General features: G+C 34.4%; 1 long non-coding RNA gene across 1 annotated transcript in view; it reads right to left on the bottom strand.

Moving 5' to 3' along the window:
- LOC130456425 (uncharacterized) overlaps nucleotides 1–16,175 on the bottom strand; it is a 36,053-nt gene extending 19,878 nt beyond the window's left edge. Inside the window, exon 1 of the long non-coding RNA XR_008915259.1 lies at nucleotides 14,920–16,175. This is a non-coding gene — a long non-coding RNA (uncharacterized LOC130456425). The remainder of the gene's footprint in view (nucleotides 1–14,919) is intronic.
- Nucleotides 16,176–17,024: the final 849 nt, after the last annotated feature.

The following is a 17,024-nucleotide window of genomic DNA, read 5'->3' as shown; positions in this document are numbered from 1 at the left end:
GGTGCCATTATCTCACAAGATGGTGTACAAGAGCAAGGTAATTATCATTATTTGTAAGATCAATTTGTAACAATAGATCCAAGGAGCTACTTTTTTGGAGAAAATGGCCATATAAATGGGGAATTGTTGACCTATGACCTCTGGAAATTTGGGATAGACCTGGATATTTTTGATATTCCATTATAGACTATTAAATTCTTATAGATTCTTTGTCAACATTTTTGTACAATTTCTTAGAGGCACTCCAGGTCCCCAGCATTCTTACTTATTAAATAGAACAGGATCTTATTATCTGTTGGTCCTGAAATGATCTACATCAGACTTCAAGGAAACCTCATGCTTCTTGTAGCCTGAATGTGGTAGAGCAATTCCATACTTAACCTATCTTCCTCTCTTCAATGACTTTCCTGACCTTTCCCTGACCTATTCTTCCAAGTCAAAGCAATTTTTTTCTCCTCAAATTTCTCTTAATACTTGGCCTGGTTCCTTCACATTCATCTCAATCTCTATTATATTAATTTGGGTATAGTCCTTCCCACTCCATTTCTTTTCTTCCTCATCCTCTACTGTTTGAATTTTAAAGCAGGATGTGTACTTCACTGGTTTCTATATCCCCAGGACTTCCATGCAAGATATCATTTGCATTTCTAGAGTTTTAACTTGTTTAGACCTATAACTTTATTTCACTGATCAGCATTTCAGTTTTCAAAGATGAGTCACACAGAAACACTTCTTAATGAGTTTTTCCAATGAAAAAAATTCAGTCATGTGCATTTAAATTGTTCATATAAACATGGCCTTGGAATTTGTGAATGGAAGCAAAGTGTTTTCTTCATGTTGAGAAAATACCACTGTGGAAACTTCCTCTGCTATCCTATTTCCCAAACTGTCTGTAATTTAATAGGTATATCCTAGGGTGTTGCTTGAATCACATGAAGGTTAAGGGAACTGACCAGGGTCAAACAACTCATAAATATCAGTAGAGGGGGTTTGAAATGAGCTACTGCTAACATCAAGCTCAGCATTCTGTCCACCTGGCCAAACTGCCTCTGAGGTGAGAGAATTTAGGCAATGCATTCTGAGTAACAGAATCTTAGAACTGGATGGAAGTTCAGACACCACACAACTAACCCATATCTGATTAAATATGCACTTTACAACATGTCTATCACAGGTTGATCCATACTTCTCTAGAATATTTTCAACAAGGGGAAGGAAAACATGCCATCCAGAGAGGCTTTTTAATTTTTTTAATAATCAAAATTTACAGTACAGAACATAGAAAGCCAGATGATGAATAGAAAAGCAAAGTCTTTCCCTATAAAAATAACATCATAATTGTTGAGGTGACCGATGAACTGAGGCTAGTGAAGAGTATTAAGGATAATTCAAAGGAGTATTTTTTAAAGCTACATTTAGGAAAAGACTAAGAAATGGGAAAGCACTAATGTGTGGAGTGGATCAGATAATGAAGAGCTGATGGTAAGAAGGCAGAACTACTCAACTTTTATTGTTATCCTGTTTTCTCTGACTCAGAGAATAATACTTTAAATAGAAAGGACAGAACAGTCAATGTGGACTCTATATTCAAAATGAATTACTAGCCAATAAGAAACCCCTTTCTAACCTTGAGAAATTCAAGTTACTAGGTAAGTTCAAGAGAACTAAATGAGCAGGCAGAGATGATCACTGATCCACTGATAATGATCTTCCCCAAATCATGGCAAATAGGAGAGATGCCTCAAGCCTGAAGGATAAAAATTATTCTTATTTTCAAAAAAGGGAAGAAAGAAGAGTTGGAAGAACATAGACCAATGAACTACCTGGATTTTTAACAAATTATTTGGTAAAATCTCTTGTGAATGGAAATGAAGTAGAAAGGTAATGCATAAAAATTCAAGAGGCTTGTGATTTCTTCAGCTAGTGAAGATGATAATATGTAGACCTGAGCAGACTATTATTCTGTGTACTCAGGATTGACTGAATTGTAGAACCTAAAGAGAGGCTAGGTTGATTTCAACTTGGAAGAAATTCTGTCAGGCATATCTTAGGCCCTGTGTTGTTTAAAAAATGCATATTTTTTAATCAATGTCTTGTTTAAATGAATCAGTCGTATGCTTCTCAAATTTGCAGGTAACAAAAGATATAAATAGCAATAAACATTTTTTAACGAAAATTGGTAGATTTTCCTGGGTATTCATATTATCCTCTTTAGAAAAATCGTTCTTTTCCCCTCATCATAAGTGTTTCTCTTTTTGTCTTCACAATTTAATTCTTAAAAGTTTTCTTTCCTTTTCACTCCTTCTTTTGTAGAATTTTAGTTCTTTAGATAACCCATTGCCATGCTACAATTCATAGCCTCAGAATCAAACATTTAGCATGAAATTATTTGATTGTTTCCCCAACAGATAAGTGGTCAAAGAATATGAATAGTTGTCAAAATATTTTCAAATTTTTAATAACCACATGAAAGAAAGCTCCAATTACTAATAGAGAAAAATTAGTAAAAAACAATTCCTAGATTTTCCCTCACACCCTGCAAATTGACAAAGATGACAAAAAACTGGAATAGGTGATTGTGGAGGGAGCTATGGGGAACACATTAGTGTAATGTTTATGGAGCTGTGAATCAGTATAATTATTTTTGGAAAACAATTTGTAATTACTCAGATGAAATGACTAAGATATTCATATGCTTCAACTCAGAAATTCCATTACTAAGTTTAATTTACTACAAGGTAAGATGACAATCCATTTATGTATGTATATGCATATATATGTATGTATAAAACAAATACTTTTTGTGTTGGAAAATAATTGGAAACAAAATACCTGCTCAATAAATGATTAAACAAATTGTGGTACAAGGATATAATGGAATATTACTGTTCTCAAAGAAATGATATAGGTGATGAAAACAGAGAAGCTAAGAAAGTTCCATATGAATTGATATAGAGTGAAACAGGTTGAACCAAGAGATAAACACAATGACAATAACAAGGAATGAAGGAATAATTGGGTGCATCCACATGCCCTTCAATTACAAAAATAAGCATAGGCTGAAAGAAGAGAGTTGAGGAAACATTCTCCCTTCACCCCTTTGCAGACATGAGATGTGTGTAAATATTGCATGTTGCTCTTATTTTCCAACTTTTTCAATATATTGTTCAGGTGTACTGATTTTTCCCCTTTTTATCTATTTATTTTTTCTTCTCTTTAAAAATATTATTTGTTAAATGGAATGTGTCTGTGGGAGGTAGAGCCAAGGAATAGTGGGGAAAACTATGGTGATGTAAAAAGTACATAAATACAAATTTATTAAAAAAAATCAACTCTATGTTAGCTTACATGGAAAATACTCAGTTTGCATAGTAGCCTATCCCCTGTGGCTATGAATCATTATTTGACTTGGCATGTTTTATATGTGGGGAGCATCAATAAGTCCCATTCTATGCCTTTGGCACCTCCTATGCTAAATATTCCAGAGTGCTGAAAATTAACTATCCACTTAATATTGGTATGGGGGAAGGAGAAGAAAAGAATCATGCCAAACAGCTAAAACTTCATTTGCTCAAAGTTTAGGATCATATGATTTACACTGGACTGGTTGCAGGATGGGTGGTGGTGAGGGGAGATGGTCAAAGATCATTAAATCTAAATCCTATATTTTACAGTGGATAAAACTGAGTGCAATAGAGGTCAAATGTCTTACCTCACTGCACATAGGTATTCAGAAGCAACTAGTTTTTATTTAGCAAACAAGAAAAAATAAAGTTAGTATTCATATTGAAATTTTAGTACATAGTTAAGGAGATGGGGGGCTTTCATTTAAGGTATTCAGATTGATTGAGGTAGTCTGATTTATCATACCATTTAGAGGCAAAGTTTGGTTAAGACTTTATGAACTAAGATGAGTTGAGATTATATTGAGGGGCCATTTGCAAATCTCTAATTATCTATCTGAGCTTCTGTGTTAATTTTTCATCTACATAATTAAAGACCCGCCAAGTAAGAAGGCACAGTAGAAATAGAGAGGAATTTCAAGTCAAGCACTTGGGCTTGAATCTCAGCTTTGTTTATTCTCTTTGTGACCTTGGTCAATAACTAAACTTTTATAGGTCTCAGTTTCCTGACTTCTACTAGAAAGGAGTTCACTATATGAGTAACATACCTTCCATCTTTAAATCTATGATGTCTATTTATATCAAGATGTGGAGACAAAATTTGGACCCCTAATTAATTAAAAACTTGAATTATATCACCCATTGTGTCTTATACATGACTCTTTTCAAATTCCACTTTTAATCCAATAGAACAAATTTGTACAAGATTATTTTCCTAGCACCTAACAATCTAATTTCTTATATGTTAATAAGATGGTAAATAGTATAGTAAAAAAAAATATATATATATATATATATATTATAATAGTAGCCATGGATTGCAATCCAGAAGAGATCTTAGATTTCATCTAGTCCAACTCTCTAATTTTATAGACAAGGAAATTAAGGTCCAGAATCATTAAATGACACCCATGCAGGTAACATGGTAATGCAGATAACCAGTCATGTAGGTGCCAAGTCACGGAGTCAAGATTTGAACCCATGTCCCCAGATTCCAAATATAGGTCTCAGCCCAGTGCTAAATCACAAGATTTGAGTTAGAATTGTATCTTTTCCCTTTTCTGCTCCTGCAACCTTTGCCAAATAATCCCCTATTTTTAGGCCTTTTTGAAAAATAAGGGAACTAGGCTGACTAGTCCCTTTTTGGTCTAGATCTTCTTCCCCATTTCTGGAATTCATCAGAAATATATTGTCCAAGCTGTTTTATCTCTGTCCTGTTCAGGAAATTTTAAGTGCCAAATGGAAAAAAAAAGGGGGCCTTGGATTATCCAGTGTGCTGGGCTTAGTCAACCAAATTAACCATACAATAATCAAACAATCTTTTTATTTAGTAGTGAGTGTAGTGTGGTCAAAAGTGCAGAGAAAAAGGAGAGTTAATTAAAGAAACCATTGTGGTTATACAGCAAATTCATTAATAATAATAATTATTATTATGTGATGTTTATATAGTAGTTTAACATTTACTGTGTGCTTCCACAAACTTTCACTTGAGCCTTACAACAGCCCTGTGAGGTGAGTGGTACAGATATTGCTATTTTATCACCACTTTATAGAAGTTCAAAGAGGTTAAATGATTCATCTATAACATGGGTAACAAATACCAGAGGAAGAATTTAAACTCAAGTCTCCCTAATTTTACATCCAGCACTATGTTCACTATTCAAACAACTCAGACTTTTAAAAAAATTCTAATTTTTTCTATCTCCAAATTTCTAATTCATGAAGTCAAAAGTCAGGGCAGATAAAGAAAGATAAATAAAAAAGCATGTCATAGCCCTGTATGCAGAGTTTCAATTTCAGGCTTGATTCCTAGGAAATAAAATATACCCTTCTCATAGAATTGGGGATGTGATAGGCTATGGCTACAGAATGATTCCTACATATGATTACTTCATTATTTTGCCAAACCTTAACCTATACCCCACTTTCTCTACCCACCCCTTTGTACTTGCTTATGTGATACAAAACAGTGTTTTGTGTTATCTTATTAAAACCACTCATTCATTTCTGCAAGAAAATTCTTTTACTTTGCCCCAATTGACTTTTTACCACCTTCTGTGGTTTTTCTAAACTTTCTTTTTTTCAAGGCTTCCACAGAAGCTTTCCCACCAAGTCTTCTCAACAGAGGATTTCATCTTGTAATTTACTGAAAAAAAAGTGTCATTTCTCATGAGCTTCCTCTTCTTTCTCTTTCAAAACCCTTTATAATAAATATATATATATATTATCCCCCATTCTCTCCTTCCTTATTCTAGTTTTTGATGAAAAGATAATCCTTCTTTTTACCTAGGTCATTCCCTCTTCTTGTAAATTGTACCTTTGATCTCATCTAATCCCATTTCCATTGACAGATTGTCCCCTTACAAACATTTCTCTTATTTCTAATCTTCAGTCTTTCTCTAGGCTTCTTTCCTGTTGCCTACAGCATGCCTTCCTACTGCATTTGACCATCCTGCACATGACCATCCATGAAGTTTTCTTCCCTTTCATAGCAAAACCATCAGAAACAGGCATTTGCATTCATGAATTGTACTTCCTTTCCTTTCATTTTGTCCTTTACAACATGGCTTCTATCATCATTCTATCAAAACTATTTTCTCCATAGTTGTCAACAATAGTAGAACTTTAGGGATCCTTAGAATACAAAATGTAAGAATATTAGAATTAGAAGGACTCTTAGAGATCATTTCATAGCTAAAGAGAGCTGAGAGATAATTTGGATAATCATGGTATTCATTTTAGTGATTAGGGAAAGAGGTTAAATTAATTTTCTTATAGCAAACAGGAAGTTATCTTAAACACCACTATTGAAGTCCATATCTTTTAACACCAAAAGCAACATTCTTTTCCCATTTTTGTTATTGTTTTTGTTATACCCTGATTTTTCATAGGATCATATATCAAAATCTACAAAGGACTTTAGAGGTCATTTAGCTAACTTCCTCATTTTTCCAGATGAAGACAGAGGGGTTTAAGTTATTTGCCTATGGTCACATAAGCAGTAAATGGCAGAAATAGAATTTGAATTCAGGTCCTCTAACTGAGGAGTTCAGTATTCTTTTTACCATATTATACTATCCTTAATTAACCATAGAATATTTTCCCTCAAACCCTCTGGGTACCCTCACTCCCAAACCTATCGCATCAGAAAAATTCTGGCAGAAGATACAGAAATGTGATATTTCCCATGTATCACATTTTCCCTTTTTTATGCAGAGAGAAATGGTTGATGGAGTTAATTACCTGGGTGTACCCATTTTGCACAAAACAACAGTAGGGGGTGGATCACTAGTGTCTAAATGACCCAGTTTGGTTATGTGTATGGTAATCCAATGTACCAGATAATTTCTTGATTTTCCATTCCCCTCTGAAGCTCTGCAGCTGGATTTAGCTATTGTATAAATGAAGTCTATTACTGAGAGAAGGGTGTTTTCTGCTAAATGCCATTTTCCTCCCCCATGCTTGTTTATTTTATGATGCATTGTCTGTTATGATCTTTCAATAAAAGCCTCTGTCTTGTACACAAGGCTTTAGTCATGCCTGAAAGCACTATGGTAATTGTTTTTCTCCTCCATGATCATCCATCTCTTCCTTTACTGCCCTAAAGAGGCGTTAACTGTGACTCTTAGAGATGAAGGGCAGTTTTTCTTATCTAGGACTCGGTTTCAGCTTGCTAATGGAAAAGATTAGGGTGATGTTAAATTATTCCATTTCTTTAAAAAATGGCACATAAAAGGTATTTTACATGGCTGCTTCATATCTGACTGATCTAGCCACTGACATTTATGAAGAAACAAGGATATTATTAGTAGTCTGGAGGAAGGAAAAGCATTTCTCTCATAAATTGATGCTTCCAAATTCTCCCAGTGTCACACTCTCTAGAGGCCTATATTCTCAGGCCCAGTGATCTCATACATTGGACATCATTTTGAAGAGGCCAGTCAAGATGTTGGACATATTTTCAGAATACTGGAAATGAACTACTAAAGCATGAACTTATGGGGACCTGAGATGAACCATTAGAGATATGGACACCTCAGTCCACATGAATGGGTCTCCAAAGACCCATACAATGAAAACATGTGATTGGGTCACTGAATTTGAACCAGTGATCTCATGAGGGTAGTTTCTTGAGATGATGTTGAGTTTTTGGCTAGGGACCAAAAATGAGAGTTCAACCTCTCCCCCACCAACCCCTTGCTGCTCCTTAAGGTTCACTCTCTTTACTCTTGTCATATGCTCATTGACTCTTAGAATTGGATGAGTCCTTTGGGATTAGCTAGACCAATATCGTCATTTCACAGAAGAGAAATTTGAAGACCAGAGAGATTAAATGACTTACCTAAGGTCATGTAGAGTCACAAATCAGTTTCTCATCAGTATCATATATCTCAGAAAAAAATTTTGTTATGTATACATACAGTAAAAGTTTATATATATACATATAAATATAGATTATATTTATGTATATATGTACACATAGATTTTATATACATATATAATATAGTGTACAGATCATTGATCTTAGAGTCACAAGATTCAAGTCGTTACTCAGATATTTACTATATTTGGAAATGAGATCAGTCATTTCACCTTTATGAGTCTCAGTTTCCATATAAATTTAGAAATATGATTTAAGAGTTAGTTGTTATTTATAATTATTGTCAAGGGTTTTTATTCATGTTAGTTTCTATGAGTAAATTGTAAATATCTTAGAAGCAGCTGCTTGGTCTTATGCTCAATTACTATATCCTAGAGTACTGTGGTGCATTGACCAGAACATCAAAATTATATTATGGAAACTTGAGTTCAGATCCTTGCCTCATTTATTATCTGTATAATAATGGAAACCTCTCTTCACATCCTTGTGCCTCAATTTCATAATTTGTAAAGTAGATGAGGAGTATCAAAGAAGGAATAGGACCTTTGATTAGACTAGATGGGATGATGGATGAACATTAATAATAGAAAACTCAAAGTTTTTTAACTCATTTTGCCCAAATTAATGAAATTGCAATTAAAATAATAGAACCGAAATCCATAACAAGTCACTAATGTTAAAGTTAAATTAAATGTTTAGCGAGCACCTTGTTGCCCTTGACAAATGCAATGAACTTGCTCCATAAGAATACATCTTTGAATATTGAAGAAATAGCTAAGTGGTTGCTGAGTCAATGTGGGGGATATCTGAAGTACTGTGGAAAACAGGAAAGATACTTGTTAATGAGATATCTTGAAATGGGTGTCCTATAGATGAAAAATTCCCTTAAATGAAACATCCCCCAATAACCTCATTATATTCCAATTGTTTAAACAAAACAAAACAAAACAATAAAAACATACCTCCTCTCTTCTTTACTTCCCTGTTATCCCTAAGGGAACTGCTATCTTCCCATTTACCTGTACTTGCAATCTTGGTGTCACTCTCTACTCCAATTACTCTCACTCCCCATATTTAATCTGTATATAAGAGTCTATTCTACCTTCACAATCTCTTTAATATACAGCCCTTTTCTTTCCTCTGATATAACCAGCACCTTGGAGCAAGCTTTTATCACATCACATCTATATGACTGAAGTAATCTTCTGGTTGGTTGGTCTGGCTGGTTCAGGTCTCTTTGAGGATTGGAGGAGGTCCATTCAGCTATCAACATGATCTCCCTAAAAACAGGTCTGACCATGTTATCCTCCTACTCATGGAATTTAGTGACCCCTTAGTAGCTCCAGGATGAATATGAAACCCTATCTGGCTTTTCAATCCTTTCCATCTGCCCACTTCCTATATTTCTAGTCTTGTTGTATTTTAATCCTCTCCATATAGTCTATAATCCAGTGGCAATAGCCTCCATAGTATTGTTCAACCAAGATACTGCATCTCTCATCTTTTTACATTTTCACTAGCTGTCCCTCATGTATAAAAGTATCTCCTTCTTCATACACATCTCTTCATTTCCTTGGTTTCCTACATTTTACAACTAAATTCCCAACTTGTACATGAAACTTTTTCTGATTCTCCTTATTGTTAGTACTGTCCTTCTAATATTTTCAGTTTATGATATGTCTCTTCCTCATACATAGCTACTGTTACTTCTACTGTTAAATTGAAAGCTCCTTGAGAACAAGTATTTTCTTCCCTTTCTTTTGTATTCCTAGCACTTAGAACAGTTGTTACCACTCTAGATGCTTAATAAGTTACCTCGTTGTACATAAAAGGGACATAGTAGATGCTTAGTAAATACTTGTTGACTTGATTCTCCAAAAGTTTGAAGGTTAAACATTGTCCTGAAAATTTTTTTGTATTTAATGTTGTATTTTTTCTTAATTACATGTTAACAAAAAATTTAAACATTCATTTTTAAAATTTTGATTTCTAGAGTCTCTCTTCTCCCTCCCCCTCTTTAAAAAGACAAGCAATTTGATATAAATTTTACATCATGCAAAACATTTTCATATTAGTCATATAGCAAAAGAAAACACCAACAAAAAAGAATAAACTTTTTTAAAAAAGGATAGTTATATATACAATCAGAAACCATTAGTTCTTTCTCTGAAGGCAGATAATATTTTTCTTGATAAATCCTACAGAATTGCCTTGGATCATTATATTGCTAAGAATAGTTAAGTCACTCAGAGTTATCATCATTATAATATTGGTGTTACAGTGAACTCTTGGTTCTGCACATTTCATTTTGCATCAGGTTATGATTTCCTAGGTTTTCCTTCATGCCTTAAACATATATCCACCCTAATCCACCTCAGTTTGCTGTGCAAGATGCAGTGAATCACCTAGCCCTCTGAACAATTCTTGTCAAATAGTAATCTCTTGTCACCAAATCCTAGGTCCCTGGGTCCACCAATCTCCTGTTATTATAGTCATTCACTACTGTGCATTACTCTGCAACGTACTCTGTCCACTCCATTAATATATCACTCCACCTCTTAGTCAATATCAGGTTGTCTCAATGATCATTATTCTTCAATAAAGCTAGAGATCTGCTACTTCCCATTTTTCAAAATTTAACATATTTTCCATGGTTACATAATTCATGATTCTCCCCTTCCCCCATTCTTTCCTCCCCCCCTCCTGAAGCCGATAAGTAATTCCACTGGGTTATACATGGATCATTGTTTAAAATCTATTTCCATGTTATTCATATTTGCAGTTGAGTGATCCTTTAACATCAAAACCCTAATCATATCCCTACCGAACTATGTGATTGATTGAATGTTTTTCTTTTGCATTTCTGTTCCTACAGTTCTTTCTGTGGATGTAGATAGTGCTCTTTCTCATAAGTACTCAGGTTTGTCCTCTGTCATTGCATTGCTACTAGTAGAAAAGCCTATTACATTTGATTATGCCATAATGTATCATTCTCTGTGCCTTCATATTTTTTTCATTGATTCCCTTAGTATTTTTGACCTTTTATTTTTCTAGATGAATTTTTAAAATTATTTCTATGTCTTTATAAAGAAATTCTTTGATAATTTGATTAGTATGGAACTGAATAAATAAACTGATTTAGTTAGAATTATCACTTTTATTATATTGATTATATCTACTAATTAGTAATTAATATTTCTCCAATTGTTTAGGCATGACTTTATTTGTGTGAAAAGTGTTTTGTATTTGTATTCATATAATTCCTTGGTTTGTCATAGCAGGTAGGCTCCAAAGTATTTTATATTGATTATAGTTATTTTAAATGAAATTTCTACTTCTATTTCTTGCTGCTGGGCTTCGTTGGTAATCTATATTAATGCTTACAATTTATGTGGATTTATTTTGTATCATCTAACTTTGCTAAAATTGTTCATTATTTCCAATAGTTTTTCAGTTGATTCTCTAAGATTCTCTAAACACACCATCATATTATCAGCAAACAATGAAAATATTGTTTCCTCATACTTATTCAAATTTCTTAAATTTCAATTTTTTATCTAGTTTTTATAAATAGCATTTCTAGAACAATATTGGATTACAGTGGCAATAATGAACATCTTTGCTTCACCCCCTAATCTTATTGGGAAAGCTTCTAGCTTATATCCATTACAGATAATGCTGGGTGGTGGTTTCAAATAGATTCTACTTATCATTTTAAGAAAAGTCCCATTCATTCCAGAGCTTTCTAGAGTTTCTAATAAGAATGAGGATTGTGTTTTCTCAAAAAATGCTGCTGCTGTTGAGATAATCGTATGATTTCTGTTGGTTTTGTTAGTGATGTTACTGATATCAGTTTATATTGATAATTTTCTTAACAGTGAGCCAGAACTATATTCCTGTTAAAAATTCCACCTAGTCATAGTACATGATCCTTGTGATATATTTCTATAATCTCCTTGTTAGTGTTTTATATAAACTTTTTTGCATCAATATTCATTAGGAAAATTGGCATAAAATTTTCTTTTTCTATTTTTGCTTTTTCTGGTTTAGATATCAACATCAAATTTGTGTTCTAAAAGGAATTTGAAGGGATTAATTCTTTGCCTGTTTTTCCAAATAGTTTATATAGTATTGGAATTAATTGTTTAGATGTTTTATAGAACTCACTTATGAATCCATCTGATCCTATAGATTTTTCCCTTTGAAGCTCATTCTTGGTTGATTTAATTTCTTTTTTTGAATATAGGATTATTTAAGTATTCTATTTAGTCTTCTGTTTATTGAATTAATTTATATCTCTGTGAATACTCATCCATTTTCCTTATGTTGTCAGATTTACTGCTCTTTTTTATACGAGGAACAGCAGCAAAAAGGGTTAAATGAGTCTTACAACTAGTAAGTTGTCTGCAGATGAAGTCTTCCTATGAAGATGAATCTTCCTAATTCCAAACCCAGTGCTATATCCATTGCCATACTTCTCTGCTCATTTTAATGTTATTCAATAGTTTCTTTGTGATCCCATTTTTTATTTTCTTGCAAAGATAGTGGAATAATTTGCCATTTCCTTCTCCAGCTTACTAACAAATTAACAAACTGACTTTAAGTGACTTGCCCAAAGTTCTATACCTATTAAGTGTCTGTGACAGAATTTGAACTCAGGAAGAAGAATCTTCTTGACTCCAGGAGCAATGGGTGAAGATTAACATATTAGTGCTTTGAAGATTAAATTTAACACTCCCCTGATTATAGCAATGAAAATACTTAACTCTCCCTTGAATGTGAAGATTAAATTGTAACCCCTGTCTATTTTTAGAACACGGTACTTAAAAGTTAAGTATGGAGATCTACCCATTTTTAGATTTAATCATCAAAGGTGCAAACACCCCATTTCACACATTGAGTGGGGAAGGTCTGTAACCCACGTGTATGATAGTGGATGATAAATCAGAATCGACTGACTGCCTTCTGGGCAGTCCTAAAATAAAATGTAAACTGTAATTGGTAGCCATAAAATTAGGGGAAGACACAGGAAGTGATGCAAAAGAAGTGTCTTGAAAAGGAGCTATAACTTCCTGTGAGATTGAGTTCTTCATTTTTTGGAAATGGAGACTGGAGGAATTCTTCATGCTTTTGAGTTGAGGCTGGTAAAAAGGAGGGCAGAAGGATCTGCTGACTGGACTGACATGCAGTGAATGAAAGCTGACTTTTAATTGCTGAATTTTTCTGAAAAAACTATCCTCTGGAGAGACCTACTCTTGAGAGACACTTCCTGGGTCCTAGGCCTTGCCGAGGCTGGCTGAAACTAATTCTCCCTGCCTGGAGGGGCCTGGAGTAAATTACTTAGTGCTCAGGATAGATACCTTACCTTATCCTCTCTCTGATTTCTTGCTTTACTCTTTCTACATTTTGTAAATAAATTCTATTTGAAATTAATTAAATTCTTGGTGATCATACTCTTAAATAATCAAGTCCAACCCTTTAAAATTTAACCCCTTTCCCCCCTTACAGTGCTTAATAGAAAATACATTATCTAAAAGTGGAATGGGCTGTCCTGAGTGATGTTCGCCTCTCCTTCACTGAATGCCTTCAAAAGGATATAGATAGGCCAGCTAGGTGGGCCAGTGGATTGAAAGCCAGGCCCAAGTCAGGAATTTCTGGATTTAAATCTGGCCTCAGACACTTCCAAGCTGTGTAACCCTGTGCAAGTCACTTAACTCTCATTACCTAATTCTTTTTTCTCTTCTGCCTTGGAACCAATATACAGTATAGATTCTAAGATGGCGGGTAAAGGTTTTAAAAATTTTATATATATATATATATATATATATATATATATATATATAAAGTAAAATTTTAAAAAAAATGAAAAGAATCTAGAGATTCATTTACCCAGTATGTTGTTTTGGGAATGTTTTTGGGGGGGAGATATTCTGTGGTTCTAGGGTTCTATACTATCTGGAATACATATTCTATGCAGTTATAAAGAATTTGCTTTATAAAACTAAAATTTCAGTAGAAATATGTTATTTTAGCACAATGACCTGCATATTCCTTCCTATCACTTAACACCTCTAACCAGATGCCAAGTCCTGATGATTCTACCTTCAATATATGTCTTTATTCCATACCTTCCTCTTCAGTTCTACTGCTACCTCTCTAGCTTTGCCTTTTGTCTTTACTATGTCAGTATTCTGAACTAGACCAGTCATCTTAAAGCATAGCTCTGATGCCAAATACCTATCGTTTCCCTCTCTTAATCATAAGCTTTCAATACAAAAGGTTTCCATTCATTATTGAAGAAAATGTATCATCCTTAAGGTGACATTTTAGTTGTATCATAATGTGACTCATACTCCATCTTTTCAGTATTATCCCCACTATGCTTTCCTAATGTATTCCCCCAAATGAGCCAAAATGGATTAGCCACCCCTTACACAAACATTTCTTCATGTATATTGTCATACATCTTTCTTTTTGCTTTCCTTTCTACCTCCTCCCCAGCTGTATCTATTAAATCCCCTACCAACTTTCAGAAGCAAGTTCCAAGTCAGCTTCTTCCATGAAGCCTTTTCTGATTCCTACTAGTAAAAGTGATTTTTCCTCTACTTTATACCTTTTATTGCTAGTTATGATTGGTGTTTAGCAAATGGCAGCTAAGAAACTCTCCACTCCATAATTCACCATCACCAGACCTCTCATTCAACTGTCCCCGACTCTCACATGTGGGGAGTAAAGAAAGAAAATGGATTGAGGGAGGCACCTGTTTTTACTATTTCCCTGGGACTAGCTTCTTGGGCCAGAGAATGACCCCTCCTGCATCTGTGAGTGAGATAAATATTTGGTCAAATACCTTGCTGATGCATTTCATGGTAAGACTACGACAGAAAGCTGAAGAAGCAAAAATTCCCCACTTACGTTTTCAAAAACTTTTTTGCAGAGGTAAGAAATGAAGACAGATGAAGACACTGTTTAGAGTTATTCTCTTCTGAGGCTTGCTCTTCTAAATCAAAAACATTTCACTTCCTTCTCTAGTTATGTTTCAAATGCATATCTGACACTTTTTGGTTTTATCTAAAAAAAAACATAAAGTCACTTCTACTGTATCTTTAAAGGCAGTTGTACAATGTCTAGGCATTTAAAAGATATAATAATGAAATATCCACCCTATGCTTGTTGATGAGAAGCACTGTAGTAAAATGGAAATTATGCTGGGGTTGGAATTGAAGTGCCCTTGACCAAGTAACCTTGTTAAACCCCAAATTTCTTCATCTACAAAGTGAGGAAGTTGAACCCATTGGTTTCTAAGGTCCTTTCCCTTTAGTATCCAATGATCCTTTGATCCAAAGAAGAATCTTTGAGCATAGAATGTTATAATTAGAAGGAAGCTTAGAAATCCAGGGTGAAGAATATAATGTCATAATTGAAGGCAACTTTAGAACAAAAAAGGCCAGAGCTAGAGGCTCTGCTCAAAGGAGAATATCATTGTTAAAAGAAGATTCAACAACCAAACTGTTAGATTGGAAAGAAGCTTTGAATATAACAGCATTAGCAGTAATAGCCATAGAAATATTTCAAAACTACAGAGGAAAATGTAATACAAATACTATTCTCACTTCATGGTGAGGAATCTGAGGCTCAGAAAAGAAAATGTTAGGGTCAAGTAGGTGGCTCAGTGGATTGAAAGTTAGGCTTAGAGATGGGAGGTCCTGAGTTTGAATCTGACCTCAGACTCTTCCTAGCCACATTATCTTGGGCAACTCACTTAAACCCATTGCCTAGCCCTTAACATTTTTCTGCTGTGGAACCAATTCACAGTTTCTAAGACAGAAGATAAAGGTAATTTCCAGGATCACACAGCCAGTGAGTCTTAGAATTGGGATTCAGACTCATGCCTCTACTAGTTGTAAGCCTGTTGCTTCTTTTCCACTCTATCGCCCTGTCTTGCTTTTGAAACTTTGAAGCATTGTAGTAATGAGAACTATTATCATAGAATACAAGAATATAGAAGACAATATCTGAGTGGGAGGGGAATTTTTAAGTCATCTTATTCAGTCTCCTCTTTGTAGAAATGGAGCAAGTCTGACCCAGAAAGAAGCCCCATAGACACTTTCTTTAATAGCAAAAAACCTCATTTATCAAAAGGAAATTTAATGTAGGGGGAAAAAATCTAACCTTGAGTATCTTTCCAAAATTAATTAAAACTGCCAAGACAATAAATTTGAAGGAATAAAAACCAAGGACTACATGAATGGTAGCTAATTCTCTTAAGGAATATTTGATTATGCACTTAGGGTTTGGGATTGCCAATAGAAGAGAATGCAATGTTTGGCCTTTTTCATTTTAATGTATTTCTGGAGCAGAAAGCTCATTTTTCATTGCTGAAGAGAAATGCAAACCCTCTGGAAATCACAATAGTTAAAGAGAAATAGGGCAGACTTCTTATGACCAGGGCAGCTGACAGTCCACATCAAAGGCTGTAGGAGAGGTGGGGCATAGGATAGTAGGTTCAGTTTATTTGTCCCTTAGGGATATGATATGAAGAGCACTAACAGCTCTGAAACAATTAGCTCTTATTTTCCATCCCAACAGGCTTCACAGGGCCTGAAGTTCCAACCCTTTCTCTGTACTAAAATATTAGAGCCTTTAAGAATGCTTTGCTCCAGTAAATACCCTTTGAAAGAAATAACATTATTAATCTAACATAAGTTAGTTCAATCAAAGATTGGAATAGGTTTGCTAGCTCAAAGATTTAGAGTTGGCACAGACTATAGAGGTCATACAATCCATCTTTACCTCCAGTTTTTGCATTTGAGGAAACCAAGGTCTTGAGGTACCTGATGTGATTTGCTCAAGGTCATAGGAAGTAATAAACACTAGAGCTTAGCTTCAAAACCCGTCCAATGATTTTTCCACTATACCACATAAAAATATAGTCTGTGTAAGATTGGATGATACAGTGTATTTTGGAGATTTGCCAGGAGGTAGAGTACAAAGAACACTAGCCTGAAAGTTCAGACCCT

The sequence above is a fragment of the Monodelphis domestica genome, chromosome 1, assembly GCF_027887165.1.
Source record: "Monodelphis domestica isolate mMonDom1 chromosome 1, mMonDom1.pri, whole genome shotgun sequence".
NCBI classification, from domain to species: domain Eukaryota; kingdom Metazoa; phylum Chordata; class Mammalia; order Didelphimorphia; family Didelphidae; genus Monodelphis; species Monodelphis domestica.
The sequence above is the reverse complement of the archived record's forward strand: the minus strand, read 5'-3'. Positions and strand labels throughout refer to the sequence as shown.